Raw genomic sequence first — 18,548 nt, forward strand, 5'->3', positions numbered from 1 at the left:
GTGGGTGGCACCATAATAACACTCCGGCAGCAGGCACGCTGTCTGGGAGTAATGTTTGACTCCGATCTCTCCTTCACCTCCCACATACAATCTCTTGCCCACTCGTGCCGCTTACACCTAAAGAACATCTCTAGAATCCGCCCTTTTCTCACCATGAAGACAGCTAAAACCCTCACTGTCGCCCTAATCCACTCCCACCTGGACTACTGTAACGCTCTACTAATTGGCCTCCCCCTTACTCGACTTTCCCATCTCCAGTCTATCCTTAATGCAGCAGCCTGGGTCGTCCATCTGGCTAGTCATAACTCAGATGCATCCGCTCTTCGCCAGTCATTACACTGGCTGCCCAGTCATTAGAGGATACAATTCAAAGTACTTGTTCTCACCCGCAAAGCTCTTCACAGTGCAGCACCCCCTTACATCTCCTCCCTCATTTCGGTCTATCGGCCTAGCCGACCGCTGCGCTCTGCAAGTGACTTTAGGCTAACCTCTGCACTAATCTGTACCTCCCACTCCCGACTCCAAGACTTCTCCCGTGCTGCGCCAATCCTCTGGAATGCTCTACCCCAAGATATTAGGACCATCCACAATTTGCATAGTTTTAGGCGCACACTCAAAACACATTTGTGCAGAGTGGCCTATCACATTCAGTAATCAAAGTCATTTTATGTTTGTGTGTGTGTATAGCCCATTCACTATCCCCATCTATTCCCCAACCCCTGAAGATGGCTGGACCCTCATTGTAAATACATCATTGTAAATACACACCTGTACTTTGTATCTCCCCCACCTCATTGTAGATTGTAAGCTCTCACGAGCAGGGTCGTCTTATTTCACTTTAGTTATTGTATTGTTAACGTTGTTAATTATGACTGTTGTGTTTGAAACTGTTAAACTGTAAAGCGCTGCGGAATATGTTGGCGCTATATAAAGATTATTATTAATAATTATTATTATTAGAAATACGTTCTGCTTTACATGGATCTCCAAATAGAAAGGCACGTGTGAATGCAGCCTTAGCTGAATGTGCAGTCAGAAGCCCGGAGACTATTATTAATGTTATAGTGTAGAGTTCGCTCCGACCAGGGGTACCACTTTAAAGCATATGGCCTCTTAGACCTTTCCTAGAGATTCATTATGATCACAGGATGCACAATATTTATGCCAGGAAAGGGCAACAAAGAATGAAAAAGGAAACAGAGCTTCATAAAATGTCACATAAAGCTTATTTACTGCTTAACCCCTATCTCGCCAGCAAAGATATGTACTGCTAGAAAACGGCACTGGTTTCTCGACCATGAATGCAGAACTAATGAACTCCAAACCAGCAGTTTGTTAATGAAATAAGCCCAGTGGAAAGGATTAGAGGGGGGCTGAGAACAGGATTTATTTTTTTGAAGTATGGTTTAATTTGACACCGCAATAGTTAATCGTTTGCCTCCCTGTATGGGACAACCACAGCCAATAAGAGAGAATGCTGGGATATCCTCCCCCCACAATGCTCAAGGGCCTCTGCTGGATTCACTACAGCTGCTACCTGCAACCTCACACAGACTGGAGCAAAACACAGGAGATCGCTGCAATTTGGAGGCTCTCCATTGCTATGGTGATAATGTAAAGGAAAAACAAAAGGCAACTCTAGGGATCTGGATTGGTGATGGTCTAAATGTGCTGCTCAGAATTATCAGACAGTACTTCAGAGCGTATGATCCTTTCATTGTGTGTTTAACATTGCATCACCTGCACATACAGGAGGACAACATACCTGGCATTAATGTCCAATTCGCCTATTCAAAAAAAGGAGTCGACTGCACACGATGAGCAAATATGTCCAAAGTAAAGTTAAAAAATACAGTACACCTACCCAGCAACTTTACTTGTATCACACTAGTTAACCCAAACATCCCCAATCAAATAAGCCAGAACTAAGTCTTATGGAGACACATACAATATATTATATAACTTGCAAATGGAGTTTCTGGTTTAGCTTCTTGTACCATGTGGCAAGGCCCTTTAATGGATTAATATTGACTTAGGATTGCTACATCCAATAGGTGGCACTAGAGTTCTAGTTCGCTTCATCTTTACAGAGGCTATCTGCATACTTAAATTCCCTGTTAGTCTACCTACACCAACTTGGCCAGCTCAACGAGGAGAAACTCTACCCTTGAGGGTATGTGCACACGTCAGGATTTCTTGCAGAAATTTCCTGACAAAAACCGGACATTTCTGCCAGAAATCCGCATGTGTTTTTTTTTTGTAGGTTTTTTGCGTGTTTTTTTGCTTTTTTCCCCCAATGCATAGGATAGCGGGAAAAACGCAAAAAATCCGCAAAATTAATGAACATGCTGCTTATTTTTACCGCAATGCGTTTTTTTCACGGAAAAAAATGCATCATGTGCACAAAAATTACAGAATGCATTCTAAATGATAGGATGCATATGTATGCATTTTTAATGCGTTTTTATCGTGAAAAAACACAAAAAAAAGTGAAAAAACCTGAATGTGTGCACATACCCTCAAAGCCCTCTGTCCAAGAAACGAATTCTTCTGTTTTGGGGGTTTTGTCCCTCATCAGCACAAAGCAAGTGTCTGAAAATGGAGTTTCTAGTTTAGCTTCTTCTTATCCTAATTCATGTGCAAGGCCCTTTAAATGGTGGTAGTGACTAGTATTGAGGATTGACTACTTCTAATAGGTGAAAGTAGAGCTCCTGTCCTCGTCCTCTGTGAAGAGGCAATTTGCAGTTGCAGAAAAAGAATATAGATTCAGGAAAATTCCAGAACCTTGGCAATCCAGATCATTATTTCAAATTTTACAAATTTTACAAAATGTCCACTACCCTATGTAGGGAAATAGATCTATTCTCTCCTTACAGATTGGGTTTGGGGGGGGGGGGGGGGGGGGGTGTTTGTACTTTGAGGCTTAAACACATTCTAGTTGGTTTTACACACGTTTCTTTGCTGCTTTTTTCAATATGAAAATCTTCATGTTATTGCTGCATTCTGTCAGAATCTACAATGAGCACATTCCAAAAAGAACAAGAAAACCTACTGCATGAAGAGGTGTGCCCAAACTTTGGGCTTGTAGTGTACATATATACACATCCACATATATCTATATAGACACACACACTAATGCGTCCTACAACCACAATAACTTTCATTTAACTTCTTTATTTGGCTTGTGTAGAAAGTCTATTAACCCATCATTAAAGAGGTTGTGTTGTGGCATTTAATGGGTAAAATTGCAAAGTGCTTGTAAAAAAAAAAACAGTTTTGCAATTTAATTAGAATTGAAAAAATCCTCTACATTCTCAAGAATGAAAAGTTTTTTAATTTTTGGGTTTACTGGTCTACTACACCTCTACAAGACAGCAGCAGTGCTGAACATCCACAGAGATTACAAGTTCTTTTCTATAGAGCTTTTAGGCTATGTGCACACGTTGCAGAATTACCGTGGAAATTTCCGCAGCATTTCTGCAACTCCGTGCTGCGGAAAATATGCATGCGGAATTGGCATGCATATTCCCGCTAAACACTAGCGTTTTGCAAGCGTAAATAGCTTGCAGAATGCTAGCGTTTTCAAAGCGATCTGTAGCATTGCCTGGAAAACTGAATGACAGGTTGGTCACACTCGTCAAAATGTTTGACAAGTGTGACCAACTTTTTACTATTGATGCTGCCTATGCAGCATCAATAGTCAAAAGATATAATGTTAAAAAATTTAAAAAATCGTGATATTCTCACCTTACGACGGCCTCCGTAGCCTTTCCGCACCTCGCGATGCTCCCATTCCCAGTAATGCCTCGCGGCAATGACCCCAGATGACGTAGCGGTCTCGCGAGACCATAATGTCATCACAGGTCATTGTAGCAAGGCATTACTGGGAACGGGAGCATCGCGAGGTGCGGGAACGCTGCGGGGGCCGCTGGAAGGTGAGAATATCACGATTTATTATTTTTTTAAATTTTTTAACATTATATCTTTTTACTATTGATGCTGCATAGGCAGCATCAATAGTAAAAATAGTAAAAAGTTGGTCACACTTGTCAAACATTTTGACGAGTTTGACCAACCTGTCATTCAGTTTTCCAAGCGATGCAACAGACTTTTCTTTTCCAGGGCATGGAGGAGAGTCTCCTCTCCTCCACCCGGGGTACCAACCGCACATGATCCGCTTACTTCCAGCACAGTAGCCATAGCCACATGCGGAAAGTGAGCTGATCATTGCATTTCTATGTCTGCGGAATCCCCACGATTCTGCACAAAGAATGAACATGCTGCTTTTTTTTTTAGGAATGCGATTCCGCCGCGGGAAAAAACGCAGCATGTGCACAAAAAATGCTGAATGCATTAAAAATGATCGGATGCTTATGTAAGCTTTTTTTGAGCTTTTTTTTCGGTGTAAAACAGCCGAAAGTCGTAGTTACTCACCGATAACGGTGTTTCTCGGAGCCCATGACAGCACTACGGAGAGAGGGGATCCGCCCTTCAGGGACAGGAAACCTACAGATAAAAGGGCGGTACCTCTCCCTCGCATCAGTTGGTTTACAGAGCATCGGAGGACCTCCAGGTTAGTTTACAACAGAGAAAAAATCATATTACAACATTTCTTAAAAGAGGAACCCCGTGCCTATACTCAAACTATATACAGTATATAAATTATATGTAATTAAAGGTGCTCACCGCACACGTGATGGGAGGGAATAAGCGAGTGCTGTCATGGGCTCCGAGAAACACCGTTATCGGTGAGTAACTACGACTTTCTCGGTCTCCCATGACAGCACTACTGAGAGAATTGCAGAGACTAAGCTTAGGGAGGGACCACCGCCTCGAGAACCCTTCGTCCGAAGGTTAAGTCAGACACAGAGGCTAGATTTAATCTATAGTGTCTAAAAAAGGTCGATGGTGATGACCAGGTGGCCGCTTTACAGATTTGCTCTATTGATACCTCTGACCTCTCAGCCCATGAGGTAGCTACTGCTCTTGTGGAATGTGCTCTTATACCATCTGGGATCTCATTCCCCGAGGATGAATATGCCAGGACTATCGCCTCCTTTATCCACCTCGCCAAAGTACCCTTGGATGCCCGGAATCCTTTTCTGGGACCCTGAAAACAGACAAACAGAGAGCCTTCCTTCCTATACTCTCTGGTGGAATCTAAATATTGGATTAGGCACCTTCTGACGTCTAGATTATGGAAGTTCTGCTCTTTCTCATTTTTTGGGTTTGGACAAAAGGATGGCAGGGAGACTTCTTGTGACCTATGGAATTTTGATGCCACTTTTGGCAAATAGGCCGGGTCAGGTCTAAGAGTGACTCTATCATCTAATATTTTGGTGAAGGGTGGATTAGAGGATAAGGCTTGAATGTCACTTATTCTGCGTGCGGATGTTAACGCTACCAAGAGAATGGTTTTAAGTGATAGAGTTTTAATGGAAATCGTCTCTATGGGTTCGAATGGAGGACCCGTTAACGCCGAGAGGACTAAATTTAAGTCCCATGAGGGCACTTTCTGAGCGACTAATGGCTTTGATCTTGTCACCGCCTTAACAAATCTAATTATCCATGGGTTGGCCGCAATATTATGGTTATAGAGTGCTCCTAGAGCTGCTATTTGTACTTTAAGAGTACTAACCGAGAACCCCTGTTCCAGACCTTTTTGTAGGAACTCCAGTATTTTAGGAATTGAGGGCCCATCTTGGACTTTTACTTTGGAGACGGACAGAAATTTTTTCCATGTTTTCCCATATATTCTAGTAGTGATGGGTTTTCTACTTTTTAACAACGTGGTAACTAAATTATCCGAGAAACCTCTTTCTTTTAATAGTCTCCGTTCAAAAACCAGGCTGTCAAATGTAAGTTCGATTCCTGTGGGTGGAAGATCGGCCCTTGATGTAGAAGGTCTGGTATATTCGGCAGGACCCATGGGTCCGAGACCGAAAGCATCCTCAGCCAGGAGAACCACGTCCTTTTTGGCCAGAACGGGGCTATGAGGATCATTTTCGTTTTGTCCTCTCTGACTTTCCGAATGACTGCCGGGATCAGAATAGTTGGAGGAAAGGCATACGTTAATTTTTGGGTCCACGGAATCATAAAGGCATCTAGAGCCTGTGGATTCCCTACCGGGTTCAGTGAGCAGAATTTGTTCACTTTTTTGTTTTTGTGATTGGCGAATAGATCTATTGTCGGTGCTCCCCACATTTTTGTGATCTGATCGTAGATGGATTGGTTTAGAGACCATTCGCCTTGTTTTAACTGAGACCGACTCAGGTAATCTGCTCTCTCGTTGTTTGAACCCTGAATGTGTAGCGCAGAGAGGGATAGTAGATTTTCTTCCGCTAGGTTGAAAATTTTGGCTGAAGAACTCATGAGTGCCCGAGACCTTGTTCCTCCCTGGTGGTTTATATACGCTACAGTCACTTTGTTGTCCGATAAGATTCGGACATGATGTCCCCGAATATAGGTCAGAAAAGAAAGAAGAGCTTGAAGTACTGCCCAAAGTTCTTTTTGGTTTGAGGATGCTGATAGTTCCTGGACTGACCAGGTTCCCTGAGCAACTCTGTCCCCCATGTGAGCCCCCCACCCTGTGGGACTCGCATCGGTTGTTATCACCCGGGATATTTGTGTCACCCAAGGAACTCCCTTTGATAAGTTTTGGGTTTCCCCCCACCAACGAAGGGAATGAATAACTGAGGAATTCAGGGTGATTTGACCTTCCAAGTTGTCCTTTAGTATTGACTGCCATTCGAGTACGTGCCACTGAAGTTCTCTTGTGTGGAACTGTGCGAAGGGTATCGCTGGTAGGCATGAGGACAGAGAGCCTAGTAGCGACATTGCTCTCCTTAGAGTCATGGAAGGATGGTGAAAAGTTCGCGTTATCATAGCTAATATGCTGTCTTTTTTGGGGTTTGGAAGCCGACATTCTTGGACTCGGGAGTCTAATGTCAGACCTAGGAACTCCTGTACTTGACAGGGTTCCAACTTTGATTTTTTTAAGTTTATGAGCCACCCCAAGTCCGTCAAGATAGTCATTACCCGGTCCCTCTGTTCTTTGCAACTTTGGGCCGAGTTGCTTACGATGAGAAAGTCGTCTAGGTAAGGGACTATTAATATATTTTGTTCCCTTATGTGGGCCATCATTTCCGCTATTACCTTCGTGAATATTCGAGGGGCTATAGAGATTCCGAACGGAAGAGCTCTGTACTGAAAAAATCTTAATTGTCCTTTTATGGAAACTGCCAATCTCAGGAATTTTTGAGACCGATTGTGGATGGGCACATGATAATATGCATCGGTTAGGTCTATCACGACCGTGTAGCAATTCGGAAACAGGATTTTTATGGTGGACTTTATTGTTTCCATTTTGAATTTGTAATTTTTTACGTATTTGTTCAGGTTTTTTAGATTTATAATGGTCCGAAAGGACCCGTCGGGTTTTGGTACTAAAAAAAGAGGGGAGAAAAACCCTTCTCCTACTTCCTGAGGAGGGATTTCTTGAATTACAGATTTTTGCAGTAGGGAAATGATTTCTTTCTCTAAAGCTGCTTGTTCTGCCACTGAAGATCTTATTTTCGTTTCTATGTACTTCCGGGGAGGAAAAGAAATAAAATCTATTTTTAGACCGTACTGTATGATGTTTAGAATCCAGGTGTTGTTGGATATTTTCTCCCAAGCGGGAAGGAAAGATGTGAGTCTTCCCCCTACCGTAGGCACAATGTCATTTGGCGGGTTTTTTGTCACGAGAGGTGTTGCCAAAGAGGTAACCTCTATCCCTTCTCCTGCCTTCTTCCCATTTATTCTGCTCCCTGGGGGGTCTGCGGCGGAAAAATCTCCGATTCCGAAAGGACTGCCTGAATGGGGCTGGGCCCAAATTTGGAAACCCTTTCTTTTTGTCTCCTGCTTTTTGGAGAATGTCATACCAGGGTCTCTCCAAACAGAAAATTTCCTTCACACGGAATAGAACATAGCTTAAGCTTTGTCTGGAGATCCCCAGGCCAGCTTTTGAGCCATAAGGTTCTTCTGGCTGCATTGGAGAGAGCAGCGGCCTTAGATGTTAACCGTACGGAGTCTGCCGAGGAGTCCGCCAGGAATGCTGCTGCTGCTCTGATTGCAGGGATAGAATCCAGTAATTTATTCCTGGGTAGCACGTCTCTAATTTGACTCTCTAATTGATCGATCCATACCATCAGAGATCTGGAGGTGCAGGTAGCCGCAACAGTAGGCCTCAAGCTACCCCCAGCCGACTCCCATGCCCCTTTAAGAAATGTGTCTGCTTTTTTATCTAAAGGGTCTCTGAGGGTACCCATGTCCTCGAACGGGAGCGCAAATTTTTTCGAGGCTTTTGCCACCGCTACATCCAACTTTGGTGCCTTATCCCAGGAAGTGGATGCGTCATCTTCGAAGGGATACTTTCTTTTAAGCGAGGGTACTGAAGAGTTTCTCCTATCAGGTTTTTCCCATTCTTTTTTAATTAGGGATTGGACATTGGGATTTAAAGGAAAGGTTTTCCGTTTTTTTTGTCCCAAGCCACCAAACATAACATCTTGGGCTGTTTTGTCAGGTTTAGGCTCCTCCACCCCCATAGTAGCCCTAACAGCTCTTACTAAGGCATCCACTTCCTCGAGAGGAAAACAATGTCGGCCTGAATCTTCCTCGGAGGAGGATAGGGAGGAGTCAGAGTCGTCCGAATCTGCGTCATCAGATGAGGATCGGACAGAGTGGGATTGTACTGTTTCCTTTACTTTATCTTTTCCTTTTTTGGAGGAAGATACAGCATTCTGAACCTCAGATCTAATAATATATTTTTTAGCTCTGATGCAAAGTCGGGAGTCTCCTCACATAGCACACGCTGGATACAGGATTTACATAGCTTTTTGTCCCAGGCTACTGGTAAAGCTTTGTCACAGATGGGGCAGGATTTGTTTTTCCTTTTCTCCAGCTTCTTCTTTCCCTATTAAGGGAGAAGAGGGAGCCCTATTAGAATATATACATTCACGAAGATCACTCACCATTCGGACGTGCAGGCAGGTACCGGTTCTGGAGGGGGCCCTGGGTCTGGAATGGAAGGTTCCCGAGGAGGTGAACTAGTCTTCGCAGCAGACCTGCTGCGCTGTGTAGAACGGCTGCTAGACCCACTCCTAGCGCTCTTAGGGTCTGTCTTCTTGTGGTGCTGCTGCCTAGGCTGCAGCTCCTGTGGATCGCTGTCCTCCATGATTTACAGGGAGATGGTGCGACAACTGTGTGTGCACCATCTCCCTATTTGTATTTGGCGCCACCTCCGGCGTTCCCCCGCACTTCCGGTCCTGCGTCACGTCCAGGGAGAAGAGAAGCTACCGCGCATGCGCGCGGCGATGACCCGGAAGTCCTGCCGCATTTCCGGAGCGGCGGCCATCTTAGTACACCCGGAGCGTGCGCTTGTCGGCACAGAAGCTCCGGGTGATCCAGCGCCCCTTCCTCTCTCAGAGTCGGCGGCGTTCTCCCTCCGCTCACCCTGAAGAACCCCTCGGTTCCAGCGGTGGCGGCTTCGGGAGCCGGACAAGCCGCAGCAGGAGCCTCCTCGCTGCCGGTACTCGACCGCCCGGTCCCGGTCCATCGGTCTTCATACAGGTACCACCGGAAAGAGGTTCCCTGTTCAGGGACAGGAAACCAACTGATGCGAGGGAGAGGTACCGCCCTTTTATCTGTAGGTTTCCTGTCCCTGAAGGGCGGATCCCCTCTCTCCGTAGTGCTGTCATGGGAGACCGAGAAAAACCGCTAAAAATCCTGAACGTGTGCACATAGCCTTAATCTGGGCCTTGAAGCTGGCCAAGTCCCGATGTGGACTGCTTCAGTACAACTGCGCTCCTCCACTTGGAGATAACTGCCTCACACCGCAGCATTGGAGAGAGCAGTATGGGCACCGTAATGACATTTTTCCCATGTTAGGCTACTTTCACACTAGCGTCGGGGAGAGATTCAGACGCTAGCGTTTAACGTACTGCACAATGGAGGCAGTGGATGCATTTCTCCGGCGCATCCGCCGCCCCATTGTAAGGTGGGGGCGGAGTTCCGGCCGCGCACGCGCGGTCGGAAAAAGCGGTCCGTCAGGAGCAAAAAAACGTTACATGTAGCGTTTTTTGCTCCCGACGGTCCGCAAAAGCACGACGCATCCGTCGCTCGACAGATGCGACGTGTGGCAATCCGTCGCAAATGCGTCGTCAATACAAGTCTATGGGGAAAAAAACGCATCTTGCAAGCACTTTTGCAGGATGCGTTTTTTCTGCAAAACGAAGCATTGTGACGGATTGCAGAAAACGCTAGTGTGAAAGTAGCCTTAGTAAAGCCAGAGCACACCCTTCACTACAATCAAAAATTTGGGAAACAGAGGAGTGGTGTGCTTCTGCAGAAGAAAAGGAGATAACCCGTTCAACCTATGACCATGAGTAACCCGACTCAATATCTAGAATTTTGGTAGCAATGTATATATTTACAGCGCCAATATATTCCTTAGCACTCTACAGGGTGTAAGGCAGTGACCCCTGCTACAGCTAGGAGGTGCTGTGTGGGCTCTCCAGAATGTGCATTGAAGCGTAGTGAGGCCATGAGGGCGTACTGCAGACACAGGTGTGGCTGTAATTCGAATAGTAACGCAGTGACTGATTAAAAACCCTGTAGTAGAGGGAGAGGTGTGTCAGTGTTGGTTTGGAAGCAGAGAGACAAGTTGTCTGCAGAGCAACACAGGGGCAAAAGGAACTGACACCCTGCGTCCCGGGCCGTCTTGTGTTGCCAGGCTGCAATCCGGAGGATAGCGTGATGTGCACAACTTGAGTAGAGACTTGGTATTGGCAGGTGGTCGCCCCAGGGAAACTGGACAAAGGGAAGTCTGGCCTGTGTAGGGACTACAAAGGTAAAGCCGGTTACTGTGTATTTCTGATGGACTACGTGAAGAAGCCGTGTACTGTGTATTTTCCTTTGGCCTGGATGAAGAAGCCGCTTCCTATGTATTGCTAAAAGACTGTGTGAGGTAACACAATAAAGAAACGTTTTGTTTGAACTTGCTTGGTTCACTGCATATGGTCCTACCCAGGGTGGATAAAAATCAATGGTTTTTTTTTTAAAAATCCAAAAAAAAAAAAAAAATTCGGATTTTTTTTATTTAAATCGGATTTTTTTCAATAAACTGCTTTTTGAGGAAAATATTTTACCATCCAAAGGTTCTTCCATCATGAGATAAAGCTGAGTTGTTTAACTCAGTAGAATAAAGGCTGTATATGTGTAACATTCACAATGCCATGCTCTTCCAGAGGTTTCTGTAGGATTAGTGGGCAGTTTCTCTCCTATATTATCACAGACGCTCGCTTTACTTATGCAGTTCTCAAAACTGAATTTGACTCCGCATAGGTCCCAGCCTCTTCTTCACGGCAAAAATGTTACAACATGAACAGAGTTGAGAAAAAGGCCTTAATCCTATTGTTCTACAAACCTATGAATACAGAATCAACCCCTTCAGTGCCAAGTCCAAGAAGTTAGACAATATGTTTCTGATTGTTTGGAGTGGAATAGATCTGCACAACACAAGAAGAATGTGAATCTTCTGAGATGAGAAGTCATGAGATGAGAAGTCATCTTCATCACCGCACTTCTCATGATGTTGCCTCATTCGCGCCACCAGGCCTTGCATCTCTTTGTTGCATCGTTTGCATTTTGCACGCATGCCTGCCTTATCGATAGGCGAAGGAGCTTCATTAAAATATTCCCAAACTGGGTCTCTTTTACGGCCTGCTGCCATTATAAGGAAAGAATGTAATAAACCTCAGATCGTACACACAAACAGATCCAGACTTGTCTGTCTGTGGCTATGCTGCAGTATTGTGCTCAAAGTTTCACTTTCATTTTCTTGTCTGCTTGCCCTTCCTCCTCCTCACACTTAAATCACTGATTTAAATCAAGCCTTACTGACTAGTGATTTAAATCGTGATTTAAATCAGTTAGATTTAAATCAAATCCACCCTGGTCCTACCGCTACATCACAAAGGATTATCAACATTCATATCAGTCTCTGTCTCCAATAGGACTCAATCAACTTTCCCTATTTAGGACACGTAGACACAACAGGGTCAATATCATAGGAAGCCATTTAACCTTCCATGGAAAGAGCGGAGTACTAGGAGGAAACTCATACAAATCAGTGGAGAATATACCAACTCCAGACAGATGTTGCCATTGGTCAGATTTGAAGCCGGAGAGGAAACCGTGCAAACTATTAAACCTCAGTAGTATAATTAATACAGGCCCAATATACTATGCTCCTAGCTACTTCACAATCAATATGGAATTACATTTCCTACGGTGCTTGTATTTCCCAATCATTCACCACAGGGTGATGTCCTTCGGCAGCCAACAATAACACAATGGTAACATGGGTAACCAATAAATATGTTGCAATTACAATGTCGCTAGTTTCACAGCACAGTTTCACTTCCAGAGGAAGGCCAAATCTGATGACCCCAGGAGCAACCAGTGATGATGGAACAGCCAATTAATATTGGACTGGATGTCAGCACTTACTCTAATAAAAGCTAGATTGTGAACATTTCTAGAAGCTGCTACCAAAAAACATCCTAAAATCTACAGCCCGCTAAATACACCAACAAACAACCTGGAGAAGCCTTTTGCTGCATTTAGTGCCTCTGGTCACTGTAAGCAGCCTCAAAATACCAAAGCCGATTTCATGTGAATTATTAAACACATCTCCACAAGAAGTCAAAACGCCTCCATACTTAAAAACCTTCTTCATGAAGGGAGGAAAAAAAAAAAGAACAGAAGAAATAAAAAGCTTATCCCCAACAAAGGAGTATGAGGTAAATTGCCTCACTGAAGGTTAATAATATCCTGTCGCTGAGGTAAAAGACTCAATTACAAAACCTTCAGAATGGTTCCTGAGGAACAGATCAGCCCGCAGTGACAGTCAGGCTTTAAGCAAGCAAAATACAGAAGGAGCCTAACAACAGTACCCAGAGGAGCAAACTAAATATATGGCTCGTATGGGAGGATATTTTATCAAGAAGCAAACACAAGTGCTATGTTTATAGCTCATAAAGATATTGAAGGCGCCATAAAAGTACTAAAAACAACATTCCAGTTTATGATGGAACCTTGTCATTGTCTGAACTGCCATATCTATAGAGATTACATACGTGTCACTATATGTACTATTACTAATTTATATTATATAGATCCACACAGTAGTTGGCAAAGCTTGGAGACCCCTTACAGTGTGCGTGTGCAGCGTCCACACATTATCATGGGGCACTAAACTAGCTAGAGCCTCAACTCCTACTACTGTACACTGGTGAGGCTCCAGCACTCTGACACTGAAGATCTACCTGACCAATAATGTCCTAAATATTTTTTTGTGGGACTTTTACACATAGCTACGTTGTCAGTGTAACAGTACATTTTATGCAGTTTATGATGTATGTTTAAAGAAATATACATCTCAACCATTTAAAGGGAACACATTGTAGATGTCGCTACTACAAAGACATCTAATGAATTTGTGCTTTAAAGGCAATTAAAAAAAAAAAAAAAACTCCGCTAAATGGGATTTACAATGGACATTTCTCTTCTTCTTCAGGTTACAACAAGCCTTTTATCCTAAAATCAGAGTTACTATTATTCTCCGATATTTTATATCGGAATTTACAAATTACTTTTAACAATTAGAATGAACATCTGAGAATGCTTTTTGTTTCTCCTTATGCTTTTCGTCATTCTTTGAAGCTCATTAACTAAAATAAGCTACTTGGCCATTCGGAAACAATTATATCTTGGCTTGCCGATTATATATTACCGTAGCTCCTTTTTGTACATCCATGCGCTACTGTTGATGCCGACCATCAGAATTCTACAGCCAGCAATAAGTTAACAGCTGATAATAAAGCGACAGGGTGATAAAACCTGAAGAGTCTACAATCTCAACCTCATCTGTTCAGCACGTTTCAAACATGCAAAAGTATAAATTATTACCAGTGCCTCATCATGATCTATGCAAAAACATCTTAAAACATCATAATAAATGTACATCCATTAAGAATCTAAATGTTTATCAATCCACTTACAAATTGCTGTTACTTGTACAACCAGAGTTGTGATTCCAATAATTGGAAAGCAAAGGCATAGAAAAATTAAATTCTCTGTCACCACCAGCAAATTGTGCACACTATGGTTGACACGGATATGGGGATACTGGCACTGCGCACCTAAAAATGATGCTTGTAGATTTTAAATACATATTTTTAGTTATTACCTTACAACGACATGTAATATATCTTTTTTTTGCACATGGTACTGAAGAGAGGAAAAAAAAAATACTAGTATCACATTGGACTATTGGAAATTTTTCTTACCCAACCTTTCTGAGATCGTAGGGTATGTTTTGGTGCCTCCAGGAATGTTATCAATGCTTCAGGTGTCACCTTTCTGGAGCTTCTCAGGACTTTAACATCATCCCTAAAGTTGACTGAAAAATGTCATTCTAAAAGCAGGACAATCAGCTGCACAACAAAAAGTCTCAGGCTTAGTCCAGATCTCACATTGTTGGTTCTGAAATTGATCGGCACACGTTTTCTGTTGGTATAGGTCACCCTCCAGGAATGTGATATTGGACACTGTCCTGAAAATAAGCTGAAAGAGCCCACAGTTTGCCTTAAAACGTTATTCCCATCTTCATACTAGGATACTGCCAGGTAGTAACTCTTGCAATTAACTGCTTATTAAAATTTGCAGCAGTTATCGTGGTATTAACACTTGTTTACAGTTTGTTGCCTAGGGGATAGACCACCATTTCTGTCTAGCTAGTAAGCAATGAGCTGAGGCTGGCGAGGGGGGGGGGGGGGTCTTGCCTCTGGGCGCCGCCTCCTCTGTCGTGATGTCACCGGCGCCTTCGTGTAGCGGAGGCCCCAGATCCCGCCCCGCAGTGTGTTATGATGTATTCACACTGCGGGGCTGGGAATCTGGCGCCTGCGCAGTGGAGCGGGTCACCGTGCTCCACTGAAGATAGTGCCGAAGTCTCGCGAGACTTCGGCACTATCTCACAGAATGCAGCAGTTCTTCCTGCCATTACACAAACATATTAAAATAATCTGCCTTGCAACAAAACTATTAAAAGTGACTGATGAAAGGTTGAGCATGCACGAGACGTGCCATTTTTGTAATTTATACTGTCAAATCTAAACAGGAGTACATAGATTTCTGTGCCAATATTTTTTGGAAATGTCGTTCTAGCTTGGGGAAAAAAAAGAAAAGACCAAGGTTCAAAGGAATAATTCATGTAAAAATACATTAGACATTATAGCGAATGGCAGCAGCACATTTACTATTTCACTTTTGTTAAAATAACCTTTACTTCAGCCTCTGCAATGACGGATATATTTTCTCCCCCGTCACCAGTTATTTCCTCATTAACCATTCTGCCTATGTATCTGGAAAGTGATGCGGCAGTCACGAGAACGTTTCTTTGTGCACATTATATACAATATTGTAGCATATATCTAAGCACGTAGAGCATATTTTTACTTTATCCAAATTAATAATTCCCCCACTCAAATAGAGGTTGGAATATAAAAACGGAAAGCAAGGGGTTAAAAAAAGAACAGCAGCACTTAAGCTAGAACAATAGGTTAGAGAGGAGTAGTGTATGGTCCCAGAAGACTAGAAAACCACTTTGCAGCAAAAGTGACACTTGGCAAGGTAGAGAGGAGGTGAAATAAAATGAAAGCGCCGGCCGACAGAACACCTTCCCTGCAGCTTTCTCTTACACATTATGGCAGAATTTCAGACGTGTTTCATTAGTTTTTAAGTAACGTGAAAACTAAATAGATCCCAATCAGTAACAAGAATACAAGTCTAGTAGCGTCTTGTATTAATGGAATTTTAACAATCAAACATGACAAAGAGTAATCTGTAGCTCATTGCAACTTAACGAGGGGAAAAAAAACCAAAAACACCAGTAATAATCATCCCAAATAGTTTTCACTTGCATTCAACAAATCTATGAGATTCTGCTTGTCTATAGGGCACAGCGTAACCTCCAACACCAGGCAGGAGAAAATCTATTAGCCAACATTTGGTGATCACAGAAAAAGACATACGGTATTAGGCGAGGACGCTAGTCTAGAACAGTAGGATGCAATCTTGGGTAATCCTCCTAATGGAGTAAGTATTAAAGCAATAGTAAAAACCCAGAAGTGACATGTATCAACCAAGTGCACAACAATTCTGAGCTTTATCGTACAAGTGGGAGTGGCTTATCAAAAAAGGAATGTGCTTTTATGTGCAATAAAGACTCCTGGAGTGTGACATGACCTGTGCCAGAAACAGACTTTCAAGACTCATTAACTCATCATATTTATGTATTTTAAACAAATTCTGGGTGGGCTGGGCGTGTGGCCTTATCGACAAAGGGCTCTGAAAATAGATGAAATGTGGTACACATATTTTGGCCACAATGTAAGCAATCTAAAAAGTGGTAGAAACCTAAAGAGAACCGGACATCCGATACGTGCTGCCTATTCCGTGGGCGGCATGAATCAATTAAGATGCAAGTAGGAGTCCAGATCACAGGAGAAGCAGTGAATATAATTTAATTTATGCAAAGACAAGTGGCCCTGCCCTTGAGGAGCCAAGGATCAATGAAGATGTCGGAGAGATGTGAGCATTTAAAAGCCAGGATAAAGCTCTGAAGTGGCGGAACGGAGAACTCAAAGCGAGACGGTTCTGCTGATTCTGGGATGGTTGGGAGCTGTGTTTTATGCATTGATGCAGATTTCGCCAGCAATGTTCATGTAAAACACAACCAATGATACAAAATAACCAACCAGCTTCTGTGGCTGTGTTACCACAGAAGACCCAGGAGACCAGAGAAGAGTTGCCATCAAAGGGGTTTTTGTTTTTGTTTTTTTCCACTTAAAACCTTAACATTTTTTTCCCCATGTAATATTCTGCTATAGATTTGCAGAAAAATCCAGAAGTGGATGGGAAATCCTCAAAAGGAACTGACATGCTGCACATTAAAAGCCTGAAAATTTCCGTAGCATGCAGAGATGAATTATTCATGCCTCACCCATTTTACTGCTACTCGATTCTCACTCAGAATTTCCCTCCAAAAATCCTGATGGAAAAATCTGCAGCAATTTAAACAGGTGAACATAGTATAATTATTAAAAAGTAATGAGCTTGTCAGAAATCGCTACGTTATCTCTGGCCGTTTCATAGAGAATGAGCTGCTCGGTGGTGCGCATGTTCAATCTCCGATGCATTCGGACTGGGTTTGGCAGAATTCTTCTCTATGATTTGGTGGGGCTCAGCAGTTCAGTAACTTACCCGTTTGGTGTTATTTATTGATCATGCTTTGCTTACATAGCGCTATCACATTCCGCAGAGCTTTACAAACATTATCATCACTATCCCCAATGGGGCTCCGGATCAGTATGTCTTTAGAAGGAAACTGGAGAATCTGGAGGAAACGCACACAAACACGAGAACATACAAACTCCTTGCGGAAGTTGTCCTTGGTGGGATTTGAACCCAGGACCCCAGCATTACAAGACTGCAGTGCTAGCCACTGAGCTGCCCACTTTTTATAAAGACTTTGATTATAAGGCCGGGTGCACACGAAGCGGAAGTAGCAGTGCTTTGGATACAGAGTAGGTTCGCTCCGTCCAAAGTGCTGCCGTCTATTGAACGCAGGTGAGTCCACATGTGATCACTGAACTGCGCGGTTTCACTGTGTTCAATAGATTCTATTGGCGAAATTTCTGTTGTGGAAACACCAGAAATTGACATGCTGTCGTCTGGAGACCACATGTCCATCTCTGCGGGTGACCTGCAGATGTCTGTGACCACATGGTGGACTATGCTGCAACATCTGGCAACAGCAGGTTTGATAAATAAATGCAGCAACTACTGACCGTGTGCACATTCCCGAAAAGTTACAATTATGAGACACCTTGACAACTAAAGCACATATGAAATAAAGATTACTAATCCTGACAAAAAATAAAAATCTAAGGTTTAGTGACTGCCGAAGAATATGGGGAAGGCAACCACTAATAGGGACATTTCAGGAGATGTAGTCATTCAGAAGAGTCTTATTTACAAGGAAAGATTTTATTTTCCAACAACTCACATTGCAGTAACTCTTCTCTGAAAATAAGGTAGCATTTCAGCACGAGAGGGGTCTAAATTTAACGGAGAGACCTCTAACCTTGCCTGTGTGCAGTCACTGTTTTGCAGAAAAATTGAGGCTTTACCATTTTATTCTCAGACTGCCAACATACAGGACTTCTGCCAACACCGAGCCTTCAGGTTAAAATGACTCTTCTTTTCTAGGCCAAAAGCCAGTACTTTGAATGATAAATGTGTAATAGCAATCCGTGTTTAAAGTATAATGCCTTACGCGAGTGTAACAGAGGGGTTGCCCTTAAATATGTATAATATGTACGACTTAAGCCAGTCATTTTCCATTCTAGTTGAGGTCCATGTAACAACACATGCAATGCAAGAAT

The 18,548-nt window shown here is 43.2% G+C and overlaps 1 protein-coding gene across 7 annotated transcripts in view; it reads right to left on the reverse strand.

Moving 5' to 3' along the window:
- MSI2 (musashi RNA binding protein 2) overlaps positions 1 to 18,548 on the reverse strand; it is a 973,036-nt gene that overhangs the window by 875,993 nt on the left and 78,495 nt on the right. The gene's annotated exons all lie outside the window — the stretch shown is intronic.

Source organism: Ranitomeya imitator, chromosome 3, assembly GCF_032444005.1.
Source record: "Ranitomeya imitator isolate aRanImi1 chromosome 3, aRanImi1.pri, whole genome shotgun sequence".
Taxonomy (NCBI): domain Eukaryota; kingdom Metazoa; phylum Chordata; class Amphibia; order Anura; family Dendrobatidae; genus Ranitomeya; species Ranitomeya imitator.